Source organism: Anopheles funestus, chromosome 2RL, assembly GCF_943734845.2.
Source record: "Anopheles funestus chromosome 2RL, idAnoFuneDA-416_04, whole genome shotgun sequence".
NCBI classification, from domain to species: Eukaryota; Metazoa; Arthropoda; class Insecta; order Diptera; family Culicidae; genus Anopheles; species Anopheles funestus.
Genome location: NC_064598.1, coordinates 18,875,352 through 18,901,010, shown reverse-complemented (window position 1 = coordinate 18,901,010; position 25,659 = coordinate 18,875,352). Strand labels below are relative to the sequence as shown.

The window sequence follows — 25,659 nt, the reverse complement described above, 5'->3', positions numbered from 1 at the left end:
TTATAGATTTTTTCAATTTTTTTCATTATTTTTTACCTTTTTTTAATTTAAAGCATTGTTTGAGTGAAAAGGACCTAATTGCAATAATTTCGCATTAAAATAAAACAAATTTTTAAATTTTGCTAAATTTCTCAAAAAAATGGCAAGGGGTACCCCTTATGAAATTTTCGAGTGGAAAATTTTTTTGAAATTTTTTTCTGATTTTTTATTCTTTTTTTAATTTGAAGCATTATTTGAGTGGAAAGAAACTTATTGCAACAAACTCGCAATGAAATATATCACATTTAAAAATTTTGCTGAATTGCAGAAAAATGAGGAACATTTTACATTTTCTCAAACAGGGTAAGGAACTTGGTTCCTCGCATAACTTCTGGCACAGACATCTGAGGGCATGGCCGTCCAAGAAGAAAATGTAGCCATTGGTGCCATCTATCGACCATAGGCAAAGATTTTAGATCCGTTGGATACCAACCGAGTTATAGGCAAAATTTGGTGCAAAAATGAGGAACATTTTACATTTTCTCAAACAGGATAAGGAACTTGGTTCCTCGCATAACTTCTGGCACAGACATCTGAGGGCATGGCCGTCTACGAAGAAAATGTAGCCATTGGTGCCATCTATCGACCACAGGTTAAGGATTGGCGATCCGTTGGATGCCGACCGAGTTATAGGCAAAACTTGGTGGGAAAATGAGCCTTAGTGGATTGACAAATTTATAGATTTGTTCAATATTTTCATTATTTTTTACCTTTTTTTAATTTAAAGCATTGTTTGAGTGAAAAGGAACTAATTGCAACAATTTCGCATTAAAATAAAATAAATTTATAAATTTTGCTAAATTTCTCAAAAAAATGGCCCCCTTATGAAATTTTCGAGTGGAAAATTTTTTTGAAATTTTTTTCTGATTTTTTATTCTTTTTTTAATTTGAAGCATTATTTGAGTGAAAAGAAACTTATTGCAACAAATTCGCAATGAAATATATCACATTTAAAAATTTTGCTGAATTGCAGAAAAATGAGGAACATTTTACATTTTCTCAAACAGGGTAAGGAACTTGGTTCCTCGCATAACTTCTGGCACAGACATCTGAGGGCATGGCCGTCCAAGAAGAAAATGTAGCCATTGGTGCCATCTATCGACCATAGGCAAAGATTGGAGGTCCGTTATATACCGACCGAGTTATAGGCAAAATTTGGTGCAAAAATGAGGAACATTTTACATTTTCTCAAACAGGATAAGGAACTTGGTTCCTCGCATAACTTCTGGCACAGACATCTGAGGGCATGGCCGTCTACGAAGAAAATGTAGCCATTGGTGCCATCTATCGACCACAGGCAAAGATTGGAGATCCGTTAGATACCGACCGAGTTATAGGCAAAACTTGGTGCAAAAATGAGGAACATTTTACATTTTCTCAAACAGGGTAAGGAACTTGGTTCCTCGCATAACTTCTGGCACAGACATCTGAGGGCATGGCCGTCCAAGAAGAAATTGTAGCCATTGGTGCCATTTATTGACCACAGGTTAAAGATTGGCGATCCGTTGGATACCGACCGAGCTATAGGCAAAACTTGGTGCGAAAATGAGCCTTAGTGGATTGACAAATTTATAGATTTTTTCAATTTTTTTCATTATTTTTTACCTTTTTTTAATTTAAAGCATTGTTTGAGTGAAAAGGAACTAATTGCAACAATTTCGCATTAAAATAAAACAAATTTTTAAATTTTGCTAAATTTCTCAAAAAAATGGCAAGGGGTACCCCTTATGAAATTTTCGAGTGGAAAATTTTTTTGAAATTTTTTTCTGATTTTTTATTCTTTTTTTAATTTGAAGCATTATTTGAGTGAAAAGAAACTTATTGCAACAAATTCGCAATGAAATATATCACATTTAAAAATTTTGCTGAATTGCAGAAAAATGAGGAACATTTTACATTTTCTCAAACAGGGTAAGGAACTTGGTTCCTCGCATAACTTCTGGCACAAACATCTGACGGCATGGCCGTCCACGAAGAAAATGTAGCCATTGGTGCCATCTATCGACCACAGGTTAAAGATTGGCGATCCGTTGGATACCGACCGAGTTATATGCAAAACTTGGTGGGAAAATGAGCCTTAGTGGATTGACAAATTTATAGATTTTTTCAATTTTTTTCATTATTTTTTACCTTTTTTTAATTTAAAGCATTGTTTGAGTGAAAAGGAACTAATTGCAACAATTTCGCATTAAAATAAAATAAATTTATAAATTTTGCTAAATTTCTCAAAAAAATGGCAAGGGGTACCCCTTATGAAATTTTCGAGTGGAAAATTTTTTTGAAATTTTTTTCTGATTTTTTATTCTTTTTTTAATTTGAAGCATTATTTGAGTGAAAAGAAACTTATTGCAACAAATTCGCAATGAAATATATCACATTTAAAAATTTTGCTGAATTGCAGAAAAATGAGGAACATTTTACATTTTCTCAAACAGGGTAAGGAACTTGGTTCCTCGCATAACTTCTGGCACAGACATCTGAGGGCATGGCCGTCCAAGAAGAAAATGTAGCCATTGGTGCCATCTATCGACCATAGGCAAAGATTGGAGGACCGTTATATACCGACCGAGTTATAGGCAAAATTTGGTGCAAAAATGAGGAACATTTTACATTTTCTCAAACAGGATAAGGAACTTGGTTCCTCGCATAACTTCTGGCACAGACATCTGAGGGCATGGCCGTCCAAGAAGAAAATGTAGCCATTGGTGCCATCTATCGACCACAGGCAAAGATTGGAGATCCGTTAGATACCGACCGAGTTATAGGCAAAACTTGGTGCAAAAATGAGGAACATTTTACATTTTCTCAAACAGGGTAAGGAACTTGGTTCCTCGCATAACTTCTGGCACAGACATCTGAGGGCATGGCCGTCCAAGAAGAAATTGTAGCCATTGGTGCCATTTATTGACCACAGGTTAAAGATTGGCGATCCGTTGGATACCGACCGAGCTATAGGCAAAACTTGGTGCGAAAATGAGCCTTAGTGGATTGACAAATTTATAGATTTTTTCAATTTTTTTCATTATTTTTTACCTTTTTTTAATTTAAAGCATTGTTTGAGTGAAAAGGAACTAATTGCAACAATTTCGCATTAAAATAAAACAAATTTTTAAATTTTGCTAAATTTCTCAAAAAAATGGCAAGGGGTACCCCTTATGAAATTTTCGAGTGGAAAATTTTTTTGAAATTTTTTTCTGATTTTTTATTCTTTTTTTAATTTGAAGCATTATTTGAGTGAAAAGAAACTTATTGCAACAAATTCGCAATGAAATATATCACATTTAAAAATTTTGCTGAATTGCAGAAAAATGAGGAACATTTTACATTTTCTCAAACAGGGTAAGGAACTTGGTTCCTCGCATAACTTCTGGCACAGACATCTGAGGGCATGGCCGTCCAAGAAGAAAATGTAGCCATTGGTGCCATCTATCGACCATAGGCAAAGATTGGAGATCCGTTAGATACCGACCGAGTTATAGGCAAAATTTGGTGCAAAAATGAGGAACATTTTACATTTTCTCAAACAGGATAAGGAACTTGGTTCCTCGCATAACTTCTGGCACAGACATCTGAGGGCATGGCCGTCTACGAAGAAAATGTAGCCATTGGTGCCATCTATCGACCACAGGTTAAAGATTGGAGATCCGTTAGATACCGACCGAGTTATAGGCAAAACTTGGTGCGAAAATGGGCCTTAGTGGATTGACAAATTTATAGATTTTTTCAATTTTTTTCATTATTTTTTACCTTTTTTTAATTTAAAGCATTGTTTGAGTGAAAAGGAACTAATTGCAATAATTTCGCATTAAAATAAAACAAATTTTTAAATTTTGCTAAATTTCTCAAAGAAATGACAAGGGGTACCCCTTATGAAATTTTCGAGTGGAAAATTTTTTTGAAATTTTTTTCTGATTTTTTATTCTTTTTTTAATTTGAAGCATTATTTGAGTGGAAAGAAACTTATTGCAACAAACTCGCAATGAAATATATCACATTTAAAAATTTTGCTGAATTGCAGAAAATGAGGAACATTTTACATTTTCTCAAACAGGGTAAGGAACTTGGTTCCTCGCATAACTTCTGGCACAGACATCTGAGGGCATGGCCGTCCAAGAAGAAAATGTAGCCATTGGTGCCATCTATCGACCATAGGCAAAGATTGGAGATCCGTTAGATACCGACCGAGTTATAGGCAAAATTTGGTGCAAAAATGAGGAACATTTTACATTTTCTCAAACAGGGTAAGGAACTTGGTTCCTCGCATAACTTCTGGCACAGACATCTGAGGGCATGGCCGTCCAAGAAGAAAAAGTAGCCATTGATGCCATCTATCGACCACAGGCAAAGATTGGCGATCCGTTAGATACCGACCGAGCTATAGGCAAAACTTGGTGCGAAAATGAGCCTTAGTGGATTGACAAATTTATAGATTTTTTCAATTTTTTTCATTATTTTTTACCTTTTTTTAATTTAAAGCATTGTTTGAGTGAAAAGGAACTAATTGCAACAATTTCGCATTAAAATAAAACAAATTTTTAAATTTTGCTAAATTTCTCAAAAAAATGGCAAGGGGTACCCCTTATGAAATTTTCGAGTGGAAAATTTTTTTGAAATTTTTTTCTGATTTTTTATTCTTTTTTTAATTTGAAGCATTATTTGAGTGAAAAGAAACTTATTGCAACAAATTCGCAATGAAATATATCACATTTAAAAATTTTGCTGAATTGCAGAAAAATGAGGAACATTTTACATTTTCTCAAACAGGGTAAGGAACTTGGTTCCTCGCATAACTTCTGGCACAGACATCTGAGGGCATGGCCGTCCAAGAAGAAAATGTAGCCATTGGTGCCATCTATCGACCATAGGCAAAGATTAGAGATCCGTTAGATACCGACCGAGTTATAGGCAAAATTTGGTGCAAAAATGAGGAACATTTTACATTTTCTCAAACAGGGTAAGGAACTTGGTTCCTCGCATAACTTCTGGCACAGACATCTGAGGGCATGGCCGTCCAAGAAGAAAAAGTAGCCATTGATGCCATCTATCGACCACAGGCAAAGATTGGAGATCCGTTAGATACCGACCGAGTTATAGGCAAAACTTGGTGCGTAAATGAGCCTTAGTGGATTGACAAATTTATAGATTTTTTCAATTTTTTTCATTATTTTTTACCTTTTTTTAATTTAAAGCATTGTTTGAGTGAAAAGGAACTAATTGCAACAATTTCGCATTAAAATAAAACAAATTTTTAAATTTTGCTAAATTTCTCAAAAAAATGGCAAGGGGTACCCCTTATGAAATTTTCGAGTGGAAAATTTTTTTGAAATTTTTTTCTGATTTTTTATTCTTTTTTTAATTTGAAGCATTATTTGAGTGGAAAGAAACTTATTGCAACAAACTCGCAATGAAATATATCACATTTAAAAATTTTGCTGAATTGCAGAAAAATGAGGAACATTTTACATTTTCTCAAACAGGGTAAGGAACTTGGTTCCTCGCATAACTTCTGGCACAGACATCTGAGGGCATGGCCGTCCAAGAAGAAAATGTAGCCATTGGTGCCATCTATCGACCACAGGCAAAGATTGGAGATCCGTTAGATACCGACCGAGTTATAGGCAAAACTTGGTGCAAAAATGAGGAACATTTTACATTTTCTCAAACAGGGTAAGGAACTTGGTTCCTCGCATAACTTCTGGCACAGACATCTGAGGGCATGGCCGTCCAAGAAGAAATTGTAGCCATTGGTGCCATTTATTGACCACAGGTTAAAGATTGGCGATCCGTTAGATACCGACCGAGTTATAGGCAAAACTTGGTGGGAAAATGAGCCTTAGTGGATTGACAAATTTATAGATTTTTTCAATTTTTTTCATTATTTTTTACCTTTTTTTAATTTAAAGCATTGTTTGAGTGAAAAGGAACTAATTGCAACAATTTCGCATTAAAATAAAACAAATTTTTAAATTTTGCTAAATTTCTCAAAAAAATGGCAAGGGGTACCCCTTATGAAATTTTCGAGTGGAAAATTTTTTTGAAATTTTTTTCTGATTTTTTATTCTTTTTTTAATTTGAAGCATTATTTGAGTGAAAAGAAACTTATTGCAACAAATTCGCAATGAAATATATCACATTTAAAAATTTTGCTGAATTGCAGAAAAATGAGGAACATTTTACATTTTCTCAAACAGGGTAAGGAACTTGGTTCCTCGCATAACTTCTGGCACAGACATCTGAGGGCATGGCCGTCCAAGAAGAAAATGTAGCCATTGGTGCCATCTATCGACCATAGGCAAAGATTGGAGATCCGTTAGATACCGACCGAGTTATAGGCAAAATTTGGTGCAAAAATGAGGAACATTTTACATTTTCTCAAACAGGATAAGGAACTTGGTTCCTCGCATAACTTCTGGCACAGACATCTGAGGGCATGGCCGTCCAAGAAGAAAATGTAGCCATTGGTGCCATCTATCGACCACAGGTTAAAGATTGGAGATCCGTTAGATACCGACCGAGTTATAGGCAAAACTTGGTGCGTAAATGAGCCTTAGTGGATTGACAAATTTATAGATTTTTTCAATTTTTTTCATTATTTTTTACCTTTTTTTAATTTAAAGCATTGTTTGAGTGAAAAGGAACTAATTGCAACAATTTCGCATTAAAATAAAACAAATTTTTAAATTTTGCTAAATTTCTCAAAGAAATGACAAGGTGTACCCCTTATGAAATTTTCGAGTGGAAAATTTTTTTGAAATTTTTTTCTGATTTTTTATTCTTTTTTTAATTTAAAGCAATATTTGAGTGAAAAGAAACTTATTGCAACAAACTCGCAATGAAATATATCACATTTAAAAATTTTGCTGAATTGCAGAAAAATGAGGAACATTTTACATTTTCTCAAACAGGGTAAGGAACTTGGTTTCTCGCACAACTTCTGGCACAGACATCTGAGGGCATGGTCGTCCAAGAAAAAAATGTAGCCATTGATGCCATCTATCGACCACAGGCAAAGATTGGAGATCCGTTAGATACCGACCGAGTTATAGGCAAAACTTGGTGCAAAAATGAGGAACATTTTACATTTTCTCAAACAGGGTAAGGAGCTTGGTTCCTCGCATAACTTCTGGCACAAACATCTGAGGGCATGGCCGTCCACGAAGAAAATGTAGCCATTGGTGCCATCTATCGACCACAGGTTAAAGATTGGCGATCCGTTAGATACCGACCGAGTTATATGCAAAACTTGGTGGGAAAATGAGCCTTAGTGGATTGACAAATTTATAGATTTTTTCAATTTTTTTCATTATTTTTTACCTTTTTTTAATTTAAAGCATTGTTTGAGTGAAAAGGAACTAATTGCAACAATTTCGCATTAAAATAAAATAAATTTATAAATTTTGCTAAATTTCTCAAAAAAATGGCAAGGGGTACCCCTTATGAAATTTTCGAGTGGAAAATTTTTTTGAAATTTTTTTCTGATTTTTTATTCTTTTTTTAATTTGAAGCATTATTTGAGTGAAAAGAAACTTATTGCAACAAATTCGCAATGAAATATATCACATTTAAAAATTTTGCTGAATTGCAGAAAAATGAGGAACATTTTACATTTTCTCAAACAGGGTAAGGAACTTGGTTCCTCGCATAACTTCTGGCACAGACATCTGAGGGCATGGCCGTCCAAGAAGAAAATGTAGCCATTGGTGCCATCTATCGACCATAGGCAAAGATTGGAGGTCCGTTATATACCGACCGAGTTATAGGCAAAATTTGGTGCAAAAATGAGGAACATTTTACATTTTCTCAAACAGGGTAAGGAACTTGGTTCCTCGCATAACTTCTGGCACAGACATCTGAGGGCATGGCCGTCCAAGAAGAAAATGTAGCCATTGGTGCCATCTATCGACCACAGGCAAAGATTGGAGATCCGTTAGATACCGACCGAGTTATAGTCAAAACTTGGTGCAAAAATGAGGAACATTTTACATTTTCTCAAACAGGGTAAGGAACTTGGTTCCTCGCATAACTTCTGGCACAGACATCTGAGGGCATGGCCGTCTACGAAGAAAATGTAGCCATTGGTGCCATCTATCGACCACAGGCAAAAATTGGAGATCCGTTGGATACCGACCGAGTTATAGGCAAAACTTGGTGTGAAAATGAGCCTTAGTGGATTGACAAATTTATAGATTTTTTCAATTTTTTTCATTATTTTTTACCTTTTTTTAATTTAAAGCATTGTTTGAGTGAAAAGGAACTAATTGCAACAATTTCGCATTAAAATAAAACAAATTTTTAAATTTTGCTAAATTTCTCAAAAAAATGGCAAGGGGTACCCCTTATGAAATTTTCGAGTGGAAAATTTTTTTGAAATTTTTTTCTGATTTTTTATTCTTTTTTTAATTTGAAGCATTATTTGAGTGAAAAGAAACTTATTGCAACAAATTCGCAATGAAATATATCACATTTAAAAATTTTGCTGAATTGCAGAAAAATGAGGAACATTTTACATTTTCTCAAACAGGGTAAGGAACTTGGTTCCTCGCATAACTTCTGGCACAGACATCTGAGGGCATGGCCGTCCAAGAAGAAAATGTAGCCATTGGTGCCATCTATCGACCATAGGCAAAGATTGGAGGTCCGTTATATACCGACCGAGTTATAGGCAAAATTTGGTGCAAAAATGAGGAACATTTTACATTTTCTCAAACAGGGTAAGGAACTTGGTTCCTCGCATAACTTCTGGCACAGACATCTGAGGGCATGGCCGTCCAAGAAGAAAATGTAGCCATTGGTGCCATCTATCGACCACAGGCAAAGATTGGAGATCCGTTAGATACCGACCGAGTTATAGGCAAAACTTGGTGCAAAAATGAGGAACATTTTACATTTTCTCAAACAGGGTAAGGAACTTGGTTCCTCGCATAACTTCTGGCACAGACATCTGAGGGCATGGCCGTCTACGAAGAAAATGTAGCCATTGATGCCATCTATCGACCACAGGCAAAGATTGGAGATCCGTTGGATACCGACCGAGTTATAGGCAAAACTTGGTGTGAAAATGAGCCTTAGTGGATTGACAAATTTATAGATTTTTTCAATTTTTTTCATTATTTTTTACCTTTTTTTAATTTAAAGCATTGTTTGAGTGAAAAGGAACTAATTGCAACAATTTCGCATTAAAATAAAATAAATTTATAAATTTTGCTAAATTTCTCAAAAAAATGGCAAGGGGTACCCCTTATGAAATTTTCGAGTGGAAAATTTTTTTGAAATTTTTTTCTGATTTTTTATTCTTTTTTAATTTGAAGCATTATTTGAGTGAAAAGAAACTTATTGCAACAAATTCGCAACGAAATATATCACATTTAAAAATTTTGCTGAATTGCAGAAAAATGAGGAACATTTTACATTTTCTCAAACAGGGTAAGGAACTTGGTTCCTCGCATAACTTCTGGCACAGACATCTGAGGGCATGGCCGTCCAAGAAGAAAATGTAGCCATTGGTGCCATCTATCGACCATAGGCAAAGATTGGAGGTCCGTTATATACCGACCGAGTTATAGGCAAAATTTGGTGCAAAAATGAGGAACATTTTACATTTTCTCAAACAGGGTAAGGAACTTGGTTCCTCGCATAACTTCTGGCACAGACATCTGAGGGCATGGCCGTCCAAGAAGAAAATGTAGCCATTGGTGCCATCTATCGACCACAGGCAAAGATTGGAGATCCGTTAGATACCGACCGAGTTATAGTCAAAACTTGGTGCAAAAATGAGGAACATTTTACATTTTCTCAAACAGGGTAAGGAACTTGGTTCCTCGCATAACTTCTGGCACAGACATCTGAGGGCATGGCCGTCTACGAAGAAAATGTAGCCATTGGTGCCATCTATCGACCACAGGCAAAAATTGGAGATCCGTTGGATACCGACCGAGTTATAGGCAAAACTTGGTGTGAAAATGAGCCTTAGTGGATTGACAAATTTATAGATTTTTTCAATTTTTTTCATTATTTTTTACCTTTTTTTAATTTAAAGCATTGTTTGAGTGAAAAGGAACTAATTGCAACAATTTCGCATTAAAATAAAACAAATTTTTAAATTTTGCTAAATTTCTCAAAAAAATGGCAAGGGGTACCCCTTATGAAATTTTCGAGTGGAAAATTTTTTTGAAATTTTTTTCTGATTTTTTATTCTTTTTTTAATTTGAAGCATTATTTGAGTGAAAAGAAACTTATTGCAACAAATTCGCAATGAAATATATCACATTTAAAAATTTTGCTGAATTGCAGAAAAATGAGGAACATTTTACATTTTCTCAAACAGGGTATGGAACTTGGTTCCTCGCATAACTTCTGGCACAGACATCTGAGGGCATGGCCGTCCAAGAAGAAAATGTAGCCATTGGTGCCATCTATCGACCATAGGCAAAGATTGGAGGTCCGTTATATACCGACCGAGTTATAGGCAAAATTTGGTGCAAAAATGAGGAACATTTTACATTTTCTCAAACAGGGTAAGGAACTTGGTTCCTCGCATAACTTCTGGCACAGACATCTGAGGGCATGGCCGTCCAAGAAGAAAATGTAGCCATTGGTGCCATCTATCGACCACAGGCAAAGATTGGAGATCCGTTAGATACCGACCGAGTTATAGGCAAAACTTGGTGCAAAAATGAGGAACATTTTACATTTTCTCAAACAGGGTAAGGAACTTGGTTCCTCGCATAACTTCTGGCACAGACATCTGAGGGCATGGCCGTCTACGAAGAAAATGTAGCCATTGATGCCATCTATCGACCACAGGCAAAGATTGGAGATCCGTTGGATACCGACCGAGTTATAGGCAAAACTTGGTGTGAAAATGAGCCTTAGTGGATTGACAAATTTATAGATTTTTTCAATTTTTTTCATTATTTTTTACCTTTTTTTAATTTAAAGCATTGTTTGAGTGAAAAGGAACTAATTGCAACAATTTCGCATTAAAATAAAATAAATTTATAAATTTTGCTAAATTTCTCAAAAAAATGGCAAGGGGTACCCCTTATGAAATTTTCGAGTGGAAAATTTTTTTGAAATTTTTTTCTGATTTTTTATTCTTTTTTTAATTTGAAGCATTATTTGAGTGAAAAGAAACTTATTGCAACAAATTCGCAATGAAATATATCACATTTAAAAATTTTGCTGAATTGCAGAAAAATGAGGAACATTTTACATTTTCTCAAACAGGGTAAGGAACTTGGTTCCTCGCATAACTTCTGGCACAGACATCTGAGGGCATGGCCGTCCAAGAAGAAAATGTAGCCATTGGTGCCATCTATCGACCATAGGCAAAGATTGGAGGTCCGTTATATACCGACCGAGTTATAGGCAAAATTTGGTGCAAAAATGAGGAACATTTTACATTTTCTCAAACAGGGTAAGGAACTTGGTTCCTCGCATAACTTCTGGCACAGACATCTGAAGCCATGGCCGTCCAAGAAGAAAATGTAGCCATTGGTGCCATCTATCGACCATAGGCAAAGATTGGAGGTCCGTTTTATACCGACCGAGTTATAGGCAAAATTTGGTGCAAAAATGAGGAAAATTTTACATTTTCTCAAACAGGGTAAGGAACTTGGTTCCTCGCATAACTTCTGGCACAGACATCTGAGGGCATGGCCGTCCAAGAAGAAATTGTAGCCATTGGTGCCATTTATCGACCACAGGTTAAAGATTGACGATCCGTTAGATACCGACCGAGCTATAGGCAAAACTTGGTGCCAAAATGAGCCTTAGTGGATTGACAAATTTATAGATTTTTTCAATTTTTTTCATTATTTTTTACCTTTTTTTAATTTAAAGCATTGTTTGAGTGAAAAGGAACTAATTGCAACAATTTCGCATTAAAATAAAACAAATTTTTAAATTTTGCTAAATTTCTCAAAAAAATGGCAAGGGGTACCCCTTATGAAATTTTCGAGTGGAAAATTTTTTTGAAATTTTTTTCTGATTTTTTATTCTTTTTTTTAATTTGAAGCATTATTTGAGTGAAAAGAAACTTATTGCAACAAATTCGCAATGAAATATATCACATTTAAAAATTTTGCTGAATTGCAGAAAAATGAGGAACATTTTACATTTTCTCAAACAGGGTAAGGAACTTGGTTCCTCGCATAACTTCTGGCACAGACATCTGAGGGCATGGCCGTCCAAGAAGAAAATGTAGCCATTGGTGCCATCTATCGACCATAGGCAAAGATTGGAGATCCGTTAGATACCGACCGAGTTATAGGCAAAATTTGGTGCAAAAATGAGGAACATTTTACATTTTCTCAAACAGGATAAGGAACTTGGTTCCTCGCATAACTTCTGGCACAGACATCTGAGGGCATGGCCGTCTACGAAGAAAAGGTAGCCATTGGTGCCATCTATCGACCACAGGTTAAAGATTGGAGATCCGTTAGATACCGACCGAGTTATAGGCAAAACTTGGTGCGAAAATGGGCCTTAGTGGATTGACAAATTTATAGATTTTTTCAATTTTTTTCATTATTTTTTACCTTTTTTTAATTTAAAGCATTGTTTGAGTGAAAAGGAACTAATTGCAATAATTTCGCATTAAAATAAAACAAATTTTTAAATTTTGCTAAATTTCTCAAAGAAATGACAAGGGGTACCCCTTATGAAATTTTCGAGTGGAAAATTTTTTTGAAATTTTTTTCTGATTTTTTATTCTTTTTTTAATTTGAAGCATTATTTGAGTGGAAAGAAACTTATTGCAACAAACTCGCAATGAAATATATCACATTTAAAAATTTTGCTGAATTGCAGAAAAATGAGGAACATTTTACATTTTCTCAAACAGGGTAAGGAACTTGGTTCCTCGCATAACTTCTGGCACAGACATCTGAGGGCATGGCCGTCCAAGAAGAAAATGTAGCCATTGGTGCCATCTATCGACCATAGGCAAAGATTGGAGATCCGTTAGATACCGACCGAGTTATAGGCAAAATTTGGTGCAAAAATGAGGAACATTTTACATTTTCTCAAACAGGGTAAGGAACTTGGTTCCTCGCATAACTTCTGGCACAGACATCTGAGGGCATGGCCGTCCAAGAAGAAAAAGTAGCCATTGATGCCATCTATCGACCACAGGCAAAGATTGGCGATCCGTTAGATACCGACCGAGTTATAGGCAAAACTTGGTGCGTAAATGAGCCTTAGTGGATTGACAAATTTATAGATTTTTTCAATTTTTTTCATTATTTTTTACCTTTTTTTAATTTAAAGCATTGTTTGAGTGAAAAGGAACTAATTGCAACAATTTCGCATTAAAATAAAACAAATTTTTAAATTTTGCTAAATTTCTCAAAAAAATGGCAAGGGGTACCCCTTATGAAATTTTCGAGTGGAAAATTTTTTTGAAATTTTTTTCTGATTTTTTATTCTTTTTTTAATTTGAAGCATTATTTGAGTGAAAAGAAACTTATTGCAACAAATTCGCAATGAAATATATCACATTTAAAAATTTTGCTGAATTGCAGAAAAATGAGGAACATTTTACATTTTCTCAAACAGGGTAAGGAACTTGGTTCCTCGCATAACTTCTGGCACAGACATCTGAGGGCATGGCCGTCCAAGAAGAAAATGTAGCCATTGGTGCCATCTATCGACCATAGGCAAAGATTGGAGATCCGTTAGATACCGACCGAGTTATAGGCAAAATTTGGTGCAAAAATGAGGAACATTTTACATTTTCTCAAACAGGGTAAGGAACTTGGTTCCTCGCATAACTTCTGGCACAGACATCTGAGGGCATGGCCATCCAAGAAGAAGAAGTAGCCATTGATGCCATCTATCGACCACAGGCAAAGATTGGAGATCCGTTAGATACCGACCGAGTTATAGGCAAAACTTGGTGCGTAAATGAGCCTTAGTGGATTGACAAATTTATAGATTTTTTCAATTTTTTTCATTATTTTTTACCTTTTTTTAATTTAAAGCATTGTTTGAGTGAAAAGGAACTAATTGCAACAATTTCGCATTAAAATAAAACAAATTTTTAAATTTTGCTAAATTTCTCAAAAAAATGGCAAGGGGTACCCCTTATGAAATTTTCGAGTGGAAAATTTTTTTGAAATTTTTTTCTGATTTTTTATTCTTTTTTTAATTTGAAGCATTATTTGAGTGGAAAGAAACTTATTGCAACAAACTCGCAATGAAATATATCACATTTAAAAATTTTGCTGAATTGCAGAAAAATGAGGAACATTTTACATTTTCTCAAACAGGGTAAGGAACTTGGTTCCTCGCATAACTTCTGGCACAGACATCTGAGGGCATGGCCGTCCAAGAAGAAAATGTAGCCATTGGTGCCATCTATCGACCACAGGCAAAGATTGGAGATCCGTTAGATACCGACCGAGTTATAGGCAAAACTTGGTGCAAAAATGAGGAACATTTTACATTTTCTCAAACAGGGTAAGGAACTTGGTTCCTCGCATAACTTCTGGCACAGACATCTGAGGGCATGGCCGTCCAAGAAGAAATTGTAGCCATTGGTGCCATTTATTGACCACAGGTTAAAGATTGGCGATCCGTTGGATACCGACCGAGCTATAGGCAAAACTTGGTGCGAAAATGAGCCTTAGTGGATTGACAAATTTATAGATTTTTTCAATTTTTTTCATTATTTTTTACCTTTTCTTAATTTAAAGCATTGTTTGAGTGAAAAGGAACTAATTGCAACAATTCCGCATTAAAATAAAACAAATTTTTAAATTTTGCTAAATTTCTCAAAAAAATGGCAAGGGGTACCCCTTATGAAATTTTCGAGTGGAAAATTTTTTTGAAATTTTTTTCTGATTTTTTATTCTTTTTTTAATTTGAAGCATTATTTGAGTGAAAAGAAACTTATTACAACAAATTCGCAATGAAATATATCACATTTAAAAATTTTGCTGAATTGCAGAAAAATGAGGAACATTTTACATTTTCTCAAACAGGGTAAGGAACTTGGTTCCTTGCATAACTTCTGGCACAGACATCTGAGGGCATGGCCGTCCAAGAAGAAAATGTAGCCATTGGTGCCATCTATCGACCATAGGCAAAGATTGGAGATCCGTTAGATACCGACCGAGTTATAGGCAAAATTTGGTGCAAAAATGAGGAAAATTTTACATTTTCTCAAACAGGGTAAGGAACTTCGTTCCTCGCATACCTTCTGGCACAAACATCTGAGGGCATGGCCGTCCACGAAGAAAATGTAGCCATTGGTGCCATCTATCGACCATAGGCAAAGATAGGCGATCCGTTGGATACCGACCGAGCTATAGGCAAAACTTGGTGCGAAAATGAGCCTTAGTGGATTGACAAATTTATAGATTTTTTCAATTTTTTTCATTATTTTTTACCTTTTTTTAATTTAAAGCATTGTTTGAGTGAAAAGGAACTAATTGCAACAATTTCGCATTACAATAAAACAAATTTTTAAATTTTGCTAAATTTCTCAAAAAAATGGCAAGGGGTACCCCTTATGAAATTTTCGAGTGGAAAATTTTTTTGAAATTTTTTTCTGATTTTTTATTCTTTTTTTAATTTAAAGCATTATTTGAGTGGAAAGAAACTTATTGCAACAAATTTGCAACGAAATATATCACATTTAAAAATTTTGCTGAATTGCAGAAAAATGAGGAACATTTTACATTTTCTCAAACAGGGTAAGGAACTTAGTTCCTCGCATAACTTCTGGCACAGACATCTGAGGGCATGGCCGTCCAAGAAGAAAATGTAGCCATTGATGCCATCTATCGACCATAGGCAAAGATTGGAGATCCGTTAGATACCGACCGAGTTATAGGCAAAACTTGGTTCAAAAATGAGGAAAATTTTACATTTTCTCAAACAGGGTAAGGAACTTGGTTCTTCGCATAACTTCTGGCACAGACATCTGAGGGCATGGCCGTCTACGAAGAAAAGGTAGACATTGGTGCCATCTATCGACCACAGGTTAAGGATTGGCGATCCGTTGGATACCGACCGAGTTATAGGCAAAACTTGGTGGGAAAATGAGCCTTAGTGGATTGACAAATTTATAGATTTGTTCAATATTTTCATTATGTTTTACCTTTTTTTAATTTAAAGCATTGTTTGAGTGAAAAGGAACTAATTGCAACAATTTCGCATTAAAATAAAACAAATTTTTAAATTTTGCTAAATTTCTCAAAAAATGGCAAGGGGTACCCCTTATGAAATTTTCGAGTGGAAAATTTTTTTGAAATTTTTTTCTGATTTTTTATTCTTTTTTTAATTTAAAGCAATATTTGAGTGGAAAGAAACTTATTGCAACAAATTCGCAATGAAATATATCACATTTAAAAATTTTGCTGAATTGCAGAAAAATGAGGAACATTTTACATTTTCTCAAACAGGGTAAGGAACTTGGTTCCTCGCATAACTTCTGGCACAGACATCTGAGGGCATGGCCGTCCAAGAAGAAAATGTAGCCATTGATGCCATCTATCGACCATAGGCAAAGATTGGAGATCCGTTAGATACCGACCGAGTTATAGGCAAAATTTGGTGCAAAAATGAGGAACATTTTACATTTTCTCAAACAGGGTAAGGAACTTGGTTCCTCGCATAACTTCTGGCACAGACATCTGAGGGCATGGCCGTCTACGAAGAAAAGGTAGCCATTGGTGCCATCTATCGACCACAGGTTAAGGATTGGCGATCCGTTGGATACCGACCGAGTTATAGGCAAAACTTGGTGCGAAAATGAGCCTTAGTGGATTGACAAATTTATAGATTTGTTCAATATTTTCATTATTTTTTACCTTTTTTTAATTTAAAGCATTGTTTGAGTAAAAAGGAACTAATTGCAACAATTTCGCATTAAAATAAAACAAATTTTTAAATTTTGCTAAATTTCTCAAAAAAATGGCAAGGGGTACCCCTTATGAAATTTTCGAGTGGAAAATTTTTTTGAAATTTTTTTCTGATTTTTTATTCTTTTTTTAATTTAAAGCATTATTTGAGTGGAAAGAAACTTATTGCAACAAATTCGCAACGAAATATATCAAATGTAAAAATTTTGCTGAATTGCAGAAAAATGAGGAACATTTTACATTTTCTCAAACAGGGTAAGGAACTTGGTTCCTCGCATAACTTCTGGCACAGACATCTGAGGGCATGGCCGTCCAAGAAGAAAATGTAGCCATTGATGCCATCTATCGACCATAGGCAAAGATTGGAGATCCGTTAGATACCGACCGAGTTATAGGCAAAATTTGGTGCAAAAATGAGGAAAATTTTACATTTTCTCAAACAGGGTAAGGAACTTGGTTCCTCGCATAACTTCTGGCACAGACATCTGAGGGCATGGCCGTCTACGAAGAAAAGGTAGCCATTGGTGCCATCTATCGACCACAGGTTAAGGATTGGCGATCCGTTGGATACCGACCGAGTTATAGGCAAAACTTGGTGGGAAAATGAGCCTTAGTGGATTGACAAAGTTATAGATTTCTTCAATTTTTTTCATTATTTTTTACCTTTTTTTAATTTAAAGCATTGTTTGAGTGAAAAGGAACTAATTGCAACAACTTCTCATTAAAATAAAACAAATTTTTAAATTTTGCTAAATTTCTCAAAAAAATGGCAAGGGGTACCCCTTATGAAATTTTCGAGTGGAAAATTTTTTTGAAATTTTTTTCTGATTTTTTATTCTTTTTTTAATTTAAAGCATTATTTGAGTGGAAAGAAACTTATTGCAACAAATTCGCAACGAAATATATCAAATGTAAAAATTTTGCTGAATTGCAGAAAAATGAGGAACATTTTACATTTGCTCAAACAGGGTAAGGAACTTGGTTCCTCGCATAACTTCTGGCACAGACATCTGAGGGCATGGCCGTCCAAGAAGAAAATGTAGCCATTGACGCCATCTATCGACCATAGGCAAAGATTGGAGATCCGTTAGATACCGACCGAGTTATAGGCAAAATTTGGTGCAAAAATGAGGAAAATTTTACATTTTCTCAAACAGGGTAAGGAACTTGGTTCCTCGCATAACTTCTGGCACAGACATCTGAGGGCATGGCCGTCTACGAAGAAAAGGTAGCCATTGGTGCCATCTATCGACCACAGGTTAAGGATTGGCGATCCGTTGGATACCGACCGAGTTATAGGCAAAACTTGGTGGGAAAATGAGCCTTAGTGGATTGACAAAGTTATAGATTTTTTCAATTTTTTTCATTATTTTTTACCTTTTTTTAATTTAAAGCATTGTTTGAGTGAAAAGGAACTAATTGCAACAACTTCTCATTAAAATAAAACAAATTTTTAAATTTTGCTAAATTTCTCAAAAAAATGGCAAGGGGTACCCCTTATGAAATTTTCGAGTGGAAAATTTTTTTGAAATTTTTTTCTGATTTTTTATTCTTTTTTTAATTTAAAGCATTATTTGAGCGGAAAGAAACTTATTGCAACAAATTCGCAACGAAATATATCAAATGTAAAAATTTTGCTGAATTGCAGAAAAATGAGGAACATTTTACATTTTCTCAAACAGGGTAAGGAACTTGGTTCCTCGCATAACTTCTGGCACAGACATCTGAGGGCATGGCCGTCCAAGAAGAAAATGTAGCCATTGATGCCATCTATCGACCATAGGCAAAGATTGGAGATCCGTTAGATACCGACCGAGTTATAGGCAAAATTTGGTGCAAAAATGAGGAAAATTTTACATTTTCTCAAACAGGGTAAGGAACTTGGTTCCTCGCATAACTTCTGGCACAGACATCTGAGGGCATGGCCGTCTACGAAGAAAAGGTAGCCATTGGTGCCATCTATCGACCACAGGTTAAGGATTGGCGATCCGTTGGATACCGACCGAGTTATAGGCAAAACTTGGTGGGAAAATGAGCCTTAGTGGATTGACAAATTTATAGATTTGTTCAATATTTTCATTATTTTTTACCTTTTTTTAATTTAAAGCATTGTTTGAGTAAAAAGGAACTAATTGCAACAACTTCTCATTAAAATAAAACAAATTTTTAAATTTTGCTAAATTTCTCAAAAAAATGGCAAGGGGTACCCCTTATGAAATTTTCGAGTGGAAAATTTTTTTGAAATTTTTTTCTGATTTTTTATTCTTTTTTTAATTTAAAGCATTATTTGAGTGGAAAGAAACTTATTGCAACAAATTCGCAACGAAATATATCAAATGTAAAAATTTTGCTGAATTGCAGAAAAATGAGGAACATTTTACATTTTCTCAAACAGGGTAAGGAACTTGGTTCCTCGCATAACTTCTGGCACAGACATCTGAGGGCATGGCCGTCCAAGAAGAAAATGTAGCCATTGATGCCATCTATCGACCATAGGCAAAGATTGGAGATCCGTTAGATACCGACCGAGTTATAGGCAAAATTTGGTGCAAAAATGAGGAAAATTTTACATTTTCTCAAACAGGGTAAGGAACTTGGTTCCTCGCATAACTTCTGGCACAGACATCTGAGGGCATGGCCGTCTACGAAGAAAAGGTAGCCATTGGTGCCATCTATCGACCACAGGTTAAGGATTGGCGATCCGTTGGATACCGACCGAGTTATAGGCAAAACTTGGTGGGAAAATGAGCCTTAGTGGATTGACAAATTTATAGATTTATTCAATATTTTCATTATTTTTTACCTTTTTTTAATTTAAAGCATTGTTTGAGTAAAAAGGAACTAATTGCAACAATTTCGCATTAAAATAAAACAAATTTTTAAATTTTGCTAAATTTCTCAAAAAAAATGGCAAGGGGTACCCCTTATGAAATTTTCGAGTGGAAAATTTTTTTGAAATTTTTTCTGATTTTTTATTCTTTTTTTAATTTAAAGCATTATTTGAGTGGAAAGAAACTTATTGCAACAAATTCGCAACGAAATATATCAAATGTAAAAATTTTGCTGAATTGCAGAAAAATGAGGAACATTTTACATTTTCTCAAACAGGGTAAGGAACTTGGTTCCTCGCATAACTTCTGGCACAGACATCTGAGGGCATGGCCGTCCAAGAAGAAAATGTAGCCATTGACGCCATCTATCGACCATAGGCAAAGATTGGAGATCCGTTAGATACCGACCGAGTTATAGGCAAAATTTGGTGCAAAAATGAGGAAAATTTTACATTTTCTCAAACAGGGTAAGGAACTTGGTTCCTCGCATAACTTCTGGCACAGACATCTGAGGGCATGGCCGTCTACGAAGAAAAGGTAGCCATTGGTGCCATCTATCGACCACAGGTTAAGGATTGGCGATCCGTTGGATGCCGACCGAGTTATAGGCAAAACTTGGTGGGAAAATGAGCCTTAGTGGATTGACAAATTTATAGATTTGTTCAATATTTTCATTATTTTTTACCTTTTTTTAATTTAAAGCATTGTTTGAGTAAAAAGGAACTAATTGCAACAATTTCGCATTAAAATAAAACAAATTTTTAAATTTTGCTAAATTTCTCAAAAAAATGGCAAGGGGTACCCCTTATGAAATTTTCGAGTGGAAAATTTTTTTGAAATTTTTTTCTGATTTTTTATTCTTTTTTTAATTTAAAGCATTATTTGAGTGGAAAGAAACTTATTGCAACAAATTCGCAACGAAATATATCAAATGTAAAAATTTTGCTGAATTGCAGAAAAATGAGGAACATTTTACATTTTCTCAAACAGGGTAAGGAACTTGGTTCCTCGCATAACTTCTGGCACAGACATCTGAGGGCATGGCCGTCCAAGAAGAAAATGTAGCCATTGATGCCATCTATCGACCATAGGCAAAGATTGGAGATCCGTTAGATACCGACCGAGTTATAGGCAAAATTTGGTGCAAAAATGAGGAAAATTTTACATTTTCTCAAACAGGGTAAGGAACTTGGTTCCTCGCATAACTTCTGGCACAGACATCTGAGGGCATGGCCGTCTACGAAGAAAAGGTAGCCATTGGTGCCATCTATCGACCACAGGTTAAGGATTGGCGATCCGTTGGATACCGACCGAGTTATAGGCAAAACTTGGTGGGAAAATGAGCCTTAGTGGATTGACAAATTTATAGATTTGTTCAATATTTTCATTATTTTTTACCTTTTTTTAATTTAAAGCACTGTTTGAGTAAAAAGGAACTAATTGCAACAATTTCGCATTAAAATAAAACAAATTTTTAAATTTTGCTAAATTTCTCAAAAAAATGGCAAGGGGTACCCCTTATGAAATTTTCGAGTGGAAAATTTTTTTGAAATTTCTTTCTGATTTTTTATTCTTTTTTTAATTTAAAGCATTATTTGAGTGGAAAGAAACTTATTGCAACAAATTCGCAACGAAATATATCAAATGTAAAAATTTTGCTGAATTGCAGAAAAATGAGGAACATTTTACATTTTCTCAAACAGGGTAAGGAACTTGGTTCCTCGCATAACTTCTGGCACAGACATCTGAGGGCATGGCCGTCCAAGAAGAAAATGTAGCCATTGATGCCATCTATCGACCATAGGCAAAGATTGGAGATCCGTTAGATACCGACCGAGTTATAGGCAAAATTTGGTGCAAAAATGAGGAAAATTTTACATTTTCTCAAACAGGGTAAGGAACTTGGTTCCTCGCATAACTTCTGGCACAGACATCTGAGGGCATGGCCGTCTACGAAGAAAAGGTAGCCATTGGTGCCATCTATCGACCACAGGTTAAGGATTGGCGATCCGTTGGATACCGACCGAGTTATAGGCAAAACTTGGTGGGAAAATGAGCCTTAGTGGATTGACAAATTTATAGATTTGTTCAATATTTTCATTATTTTTTACCTTTTTTTAATTTAAAGCATTGTTTGAGTAAAAAGGAACTAATTGCAACAATTTCGCATTAAAATAAAACAAATGTTTAAATTTTGCTAAATTTCTCAAAAAAATGGCAAGGGGTACCCCTTATGAAATTTTCGAGTGGAAAATTTTTTTGAAATTTTTTTCTGATTTTTTATTCTTTTTTTAATTTAAAGCATTATTTGAGTGGAAAGAAACTTATTGCAACAAATTCGCAACGAAATATATCAAATGTAAAAATTTTGCTGAATTGCAGAAAAATGAGGAACATTTTACATTTTCTCAAACAGGGTAAGGAACTTGGTTCCTCGCATAACTTCTGGCACAGACATCTGAGGGCATGGCCGTCCAAGAAGAAAATGTAGCCATTGATGCCATCTATCGACCATAGGCAAAGATTGGAGATCCGTTAGATACCGACCGAGTTATAGGCAAAATTTGGTGCAAAAATGAGGAAAATTTTACATTTTCTCAAACAGGGTAAGGAACTTGGTTCCTCGCATAACTTCTGGCACAGACATCTGAGGGCATGGCCGTCTACGAAGAAAAGGTAGCCATTGGTGCCATCTATCGACCACAGGTTAAGGATTGGCGATCCGTTGGATACCGACCGAGTTATAGGCAAAACTTGGTGGGAAAATGAGCCTTAGTGGATTGACAAATTTATAGATTTGTTCAATATTTTCATTATTTTTTACCTTTTTTTAATTTAAAGCATTGTTTGAGTAAAAAGGAACTAATTGCAACAACTTCTCATTAAAATAAAACAAATTTTTAAATTTTGCTAAATTTCTCAAAAAAATGGCAAGGGGTACCCCTTATGAAATTTTCGAGTGGAAAATTTTTTTGAAATTTTTTTCTGATTTTTTATTCTTTTTTTAATTTAAAGCATTATTTGAGTGGAAAGAAACTTATTGCAACAAATTCGCAACGAAATATATCAAATGTAAAAATTTTGCTGAATTGCAGAAAAATGAGGAACATTTTACATTTTCTCAAACAGGGTAAGGAACTTGGTTCCTCGCATAACTTCTGGCACAGACATCTGAGGGCATGGCCGTCCAAGAAGAAAATGTAGCCATTGATGCCATCTATCGACCATAGGCAAAGATTGGAGATCCGTTAGATACCGACCGAGTTATAGGCAAAATTTGGTGCAAAAATGAGGAAAATTTTACATTTTCTCAAACAGGGTAAGGAACTTGGTTCCTCGCATAACTTCTGGCACAGACATCTGAGGGCATGGCCGTCTACGAAGAAAAGGTAGCCATTGGTGCCATCTATCGACCACAGGTTAAGGATTGGCGATCCGTTGGATACCGACCGAGTTATAGGCAAAACTTGGTGGGAAAATGAGCCTTAGTGGATTGACAAAGTTATAGATTTTTTCAATTTTTTTCATTATTTTTTACCTTTTTTTAATTTAAAGCATTGTTTGAGTGAAAAGGAACTAATTGCAACAACTTCTCATTAAAATAAAACAAATTTTTAAATTTTGCTAAATTTCTCAAAAAAATGGCAAGGGGTACCCCTTATGAAATTTTCGAGTGGAAAATTTTTTTGAAATTTTTTTCTGATTTTTTATTCTTTTTTTAATTTAAAGCATTATTTGAGTGGAAAGAAACTTATTGCAACAAATTCGCAACGAAATATATCAAATGTAAAAATTTTGCTGAATTGCAGAAAAATGAGGAACATTTTACATTTTCTCAAACAGGGTAAGGAACTTGGTTCCTCGCATAACTTCTGGCACAGACATCTGAGGGCATGGCCGTCCAAGAAGAAAATGTAGCCATTGATGCCATCTATCGACCATAGGCAAACATTGGAGATCCGTTAGATACCGACCGAGTTATAGGCAAAATTTGGTGCAAAAATGAGGAAAATTTTACATTTTCTCAAACAGGGTAAGGAACTTGGTTCCTCGCATAACTTCTGGCACAGACATCTGAGGGCATGGCCGTCTACGAAGAAAAGGTAGCCATTGGTGCCATCTATCGACCACAGGTTAAGGATTGGCGATCCGTTGGATACCGACCGAGTTATAGGCAAAACTTGGTGGGAAAATGAGCCTTAGTGGATTGACAAATTTATAGATTTGTTCAATATTTTCATTATTTTTTACCTTTTTTTAATTTAAAGCATTGTTTGAGTAAAAAGGAACTAATTGCAACAATTTCGCATTAAAATAAAACAAATTTTTAAATTTTGCTAAATTTCTCAAAAAAATGGCAAGGGGTACCCCTTATGAAATTTTCGAGTGGAAAATTTTTTTGAAATTTCTTTCTGATTTTTTATTCTTTTTTTAATTTAAAGCATTATTTGAGTGGAAAGAAACTTATTGCAACAAATTCGCAACGAAATATATCAAATGTAAAAATTTTGCTGAATTGCAGAAAAATGAGGAACATTTTACATTTTCTCAAACAGGGTAAGGAACTTGGTTCCTCGCATAACTTCTGGCACAGACATCTGAGGGCATGGCCGTCCAAGAAGAAAATGTAGCCATTGATGCCATCTATCGACCATAGGCAAAGATTGGAGATCCGTTAGATACCGACCGAGTTATAGGCAAAATTTGGTGCAAAAATGAGGAAAATTTTACATTTTCTCAAACAGGGTAAGGAACTTGGTTCCTCGCATAACTTCTGGCACAGACATCTGAGGGCATGGCCGTCTACGAAGAAAAGGTAGCCATTGGTGCCATCTATCGACCACAGGTTAAGGATTGGCGATCCGTTGGATACCGACCGAGTTATAGGCAAAACTTGGTGGGAAAATGAGCCTTAGTGGATTGACAAAGTTATAGATTTTTTCAATTTTTTTCATTATTTTTTACCTTTTTTTAATTTAAAGCATTGTTTGAGTAAAAAGGAACTAATTGCAACAACTTCTCATTAAAATAAAACAAATTTTTAAATTTTGCTAAATTTCTCAAAAAAATGGCAAGGGGTACCCCTTATGAAATTTTCGAGTGGAAATTTTTTTGAAATTTTTTTCTGATTTTTTATTCTTTTTTTAATTTAAAGCATTATTTGAGTGGAAAGAAACTTATTGCAACAAATTCGCAACGAAATATATCAAATGTAAAAATTTTGCTGAATTGCAGAAAAATGAGGAACATTTTACATTTTCTCAAACAGGGTAAGGAACTTGGTTCCTCGCATAACTTCTGGCACAGACATCTGAGGGCATGGCCGTCCAAGAAGAAAATGTAGCCATTGATGCCATCTATCGACCATAGGCAAAGATTGGAGATCCGTTAGATACCGACCGAGTTATAGGCAAAATTTGGTGCAAAAATGAGGAACATTTTACATTTTCTCAAACAGGGTAAGGAACTTGGTTCCTCGCATAACTTCTGGCACAGACATCTGAGGGCATGGCCGTCTACGAAGAAAAGGTAGCCATTGGTGCCATCTATCGACCACAGGTTAAGGATTGGCGATCCGTTGGATACCGACCGAGTTATAGGCAAAACTTGGTGGGAAAATGAGCCTTAGTGGATTGACAAATTTATAGATTTGTTCAATATTTTCATTATTTTTTACCTTTTTTTAATTAAAAGCATTGTTTGAGTAAAAAGGAACTAATTGCAACAATTTCGCATTAAAATAAAACAAATTTTTAAATTTTGCTAAATTTCTCAAAAAAATGGCAAGGGGTACCCCTTATGAAATTTTCGAGTGGAAAATTTTTTTGAAATTTTTTTCTGATTTTTTATTCTTTTTTTAATTTAAAGCATTATTTGAGTGGAAAGAAACTTATTGCAACAAATTCGCAACGAAATATATC

The 25,659-nt window shown here is 35.1% G+C and overlaps 2 long non-coding RNA genes across 2 annotated transcripts; one reads left to right on the top strand and one right to left on the bottom strand.

The window, feature by feature from the left end:
* The first annotated feature begins 1,999 nt into the window (after window positions 1-1,999).
* LOC125763149 (uncharacterized) lies at window positions 2,000-16,020 on the top strand. The gene is made up of 4 exons (XR_007418304.1): window positions 2,000-2,050; window positions 2,954-6,575; window positions 10,330-13,227; window positions 14,990-16,020. It is a non-coding gene; the product is annotated as an uncharacterized LOC125763149 (long non-coding RNA).
* Window positions 3,718-19,927, bottom strand: LOC125763148 (uncharacterized). Its single transcript, XR_007418303.1, has 5 exons — window positions 19,711-19,927; window positions 18,285-18,997; window positions 16,145-16,856; window positions 7,354-14,718; window positions 3,718-3,786 (listed from the first exon to the last, which is right to left on the bottom strand). It is a non-coding gene; the product is annotated as an uncharacterized LOC125763148 (long non-coding RNA).
* Between the last annotated feature and the right edge of the window lie 5,732 nt (window positions 19,928-25,659).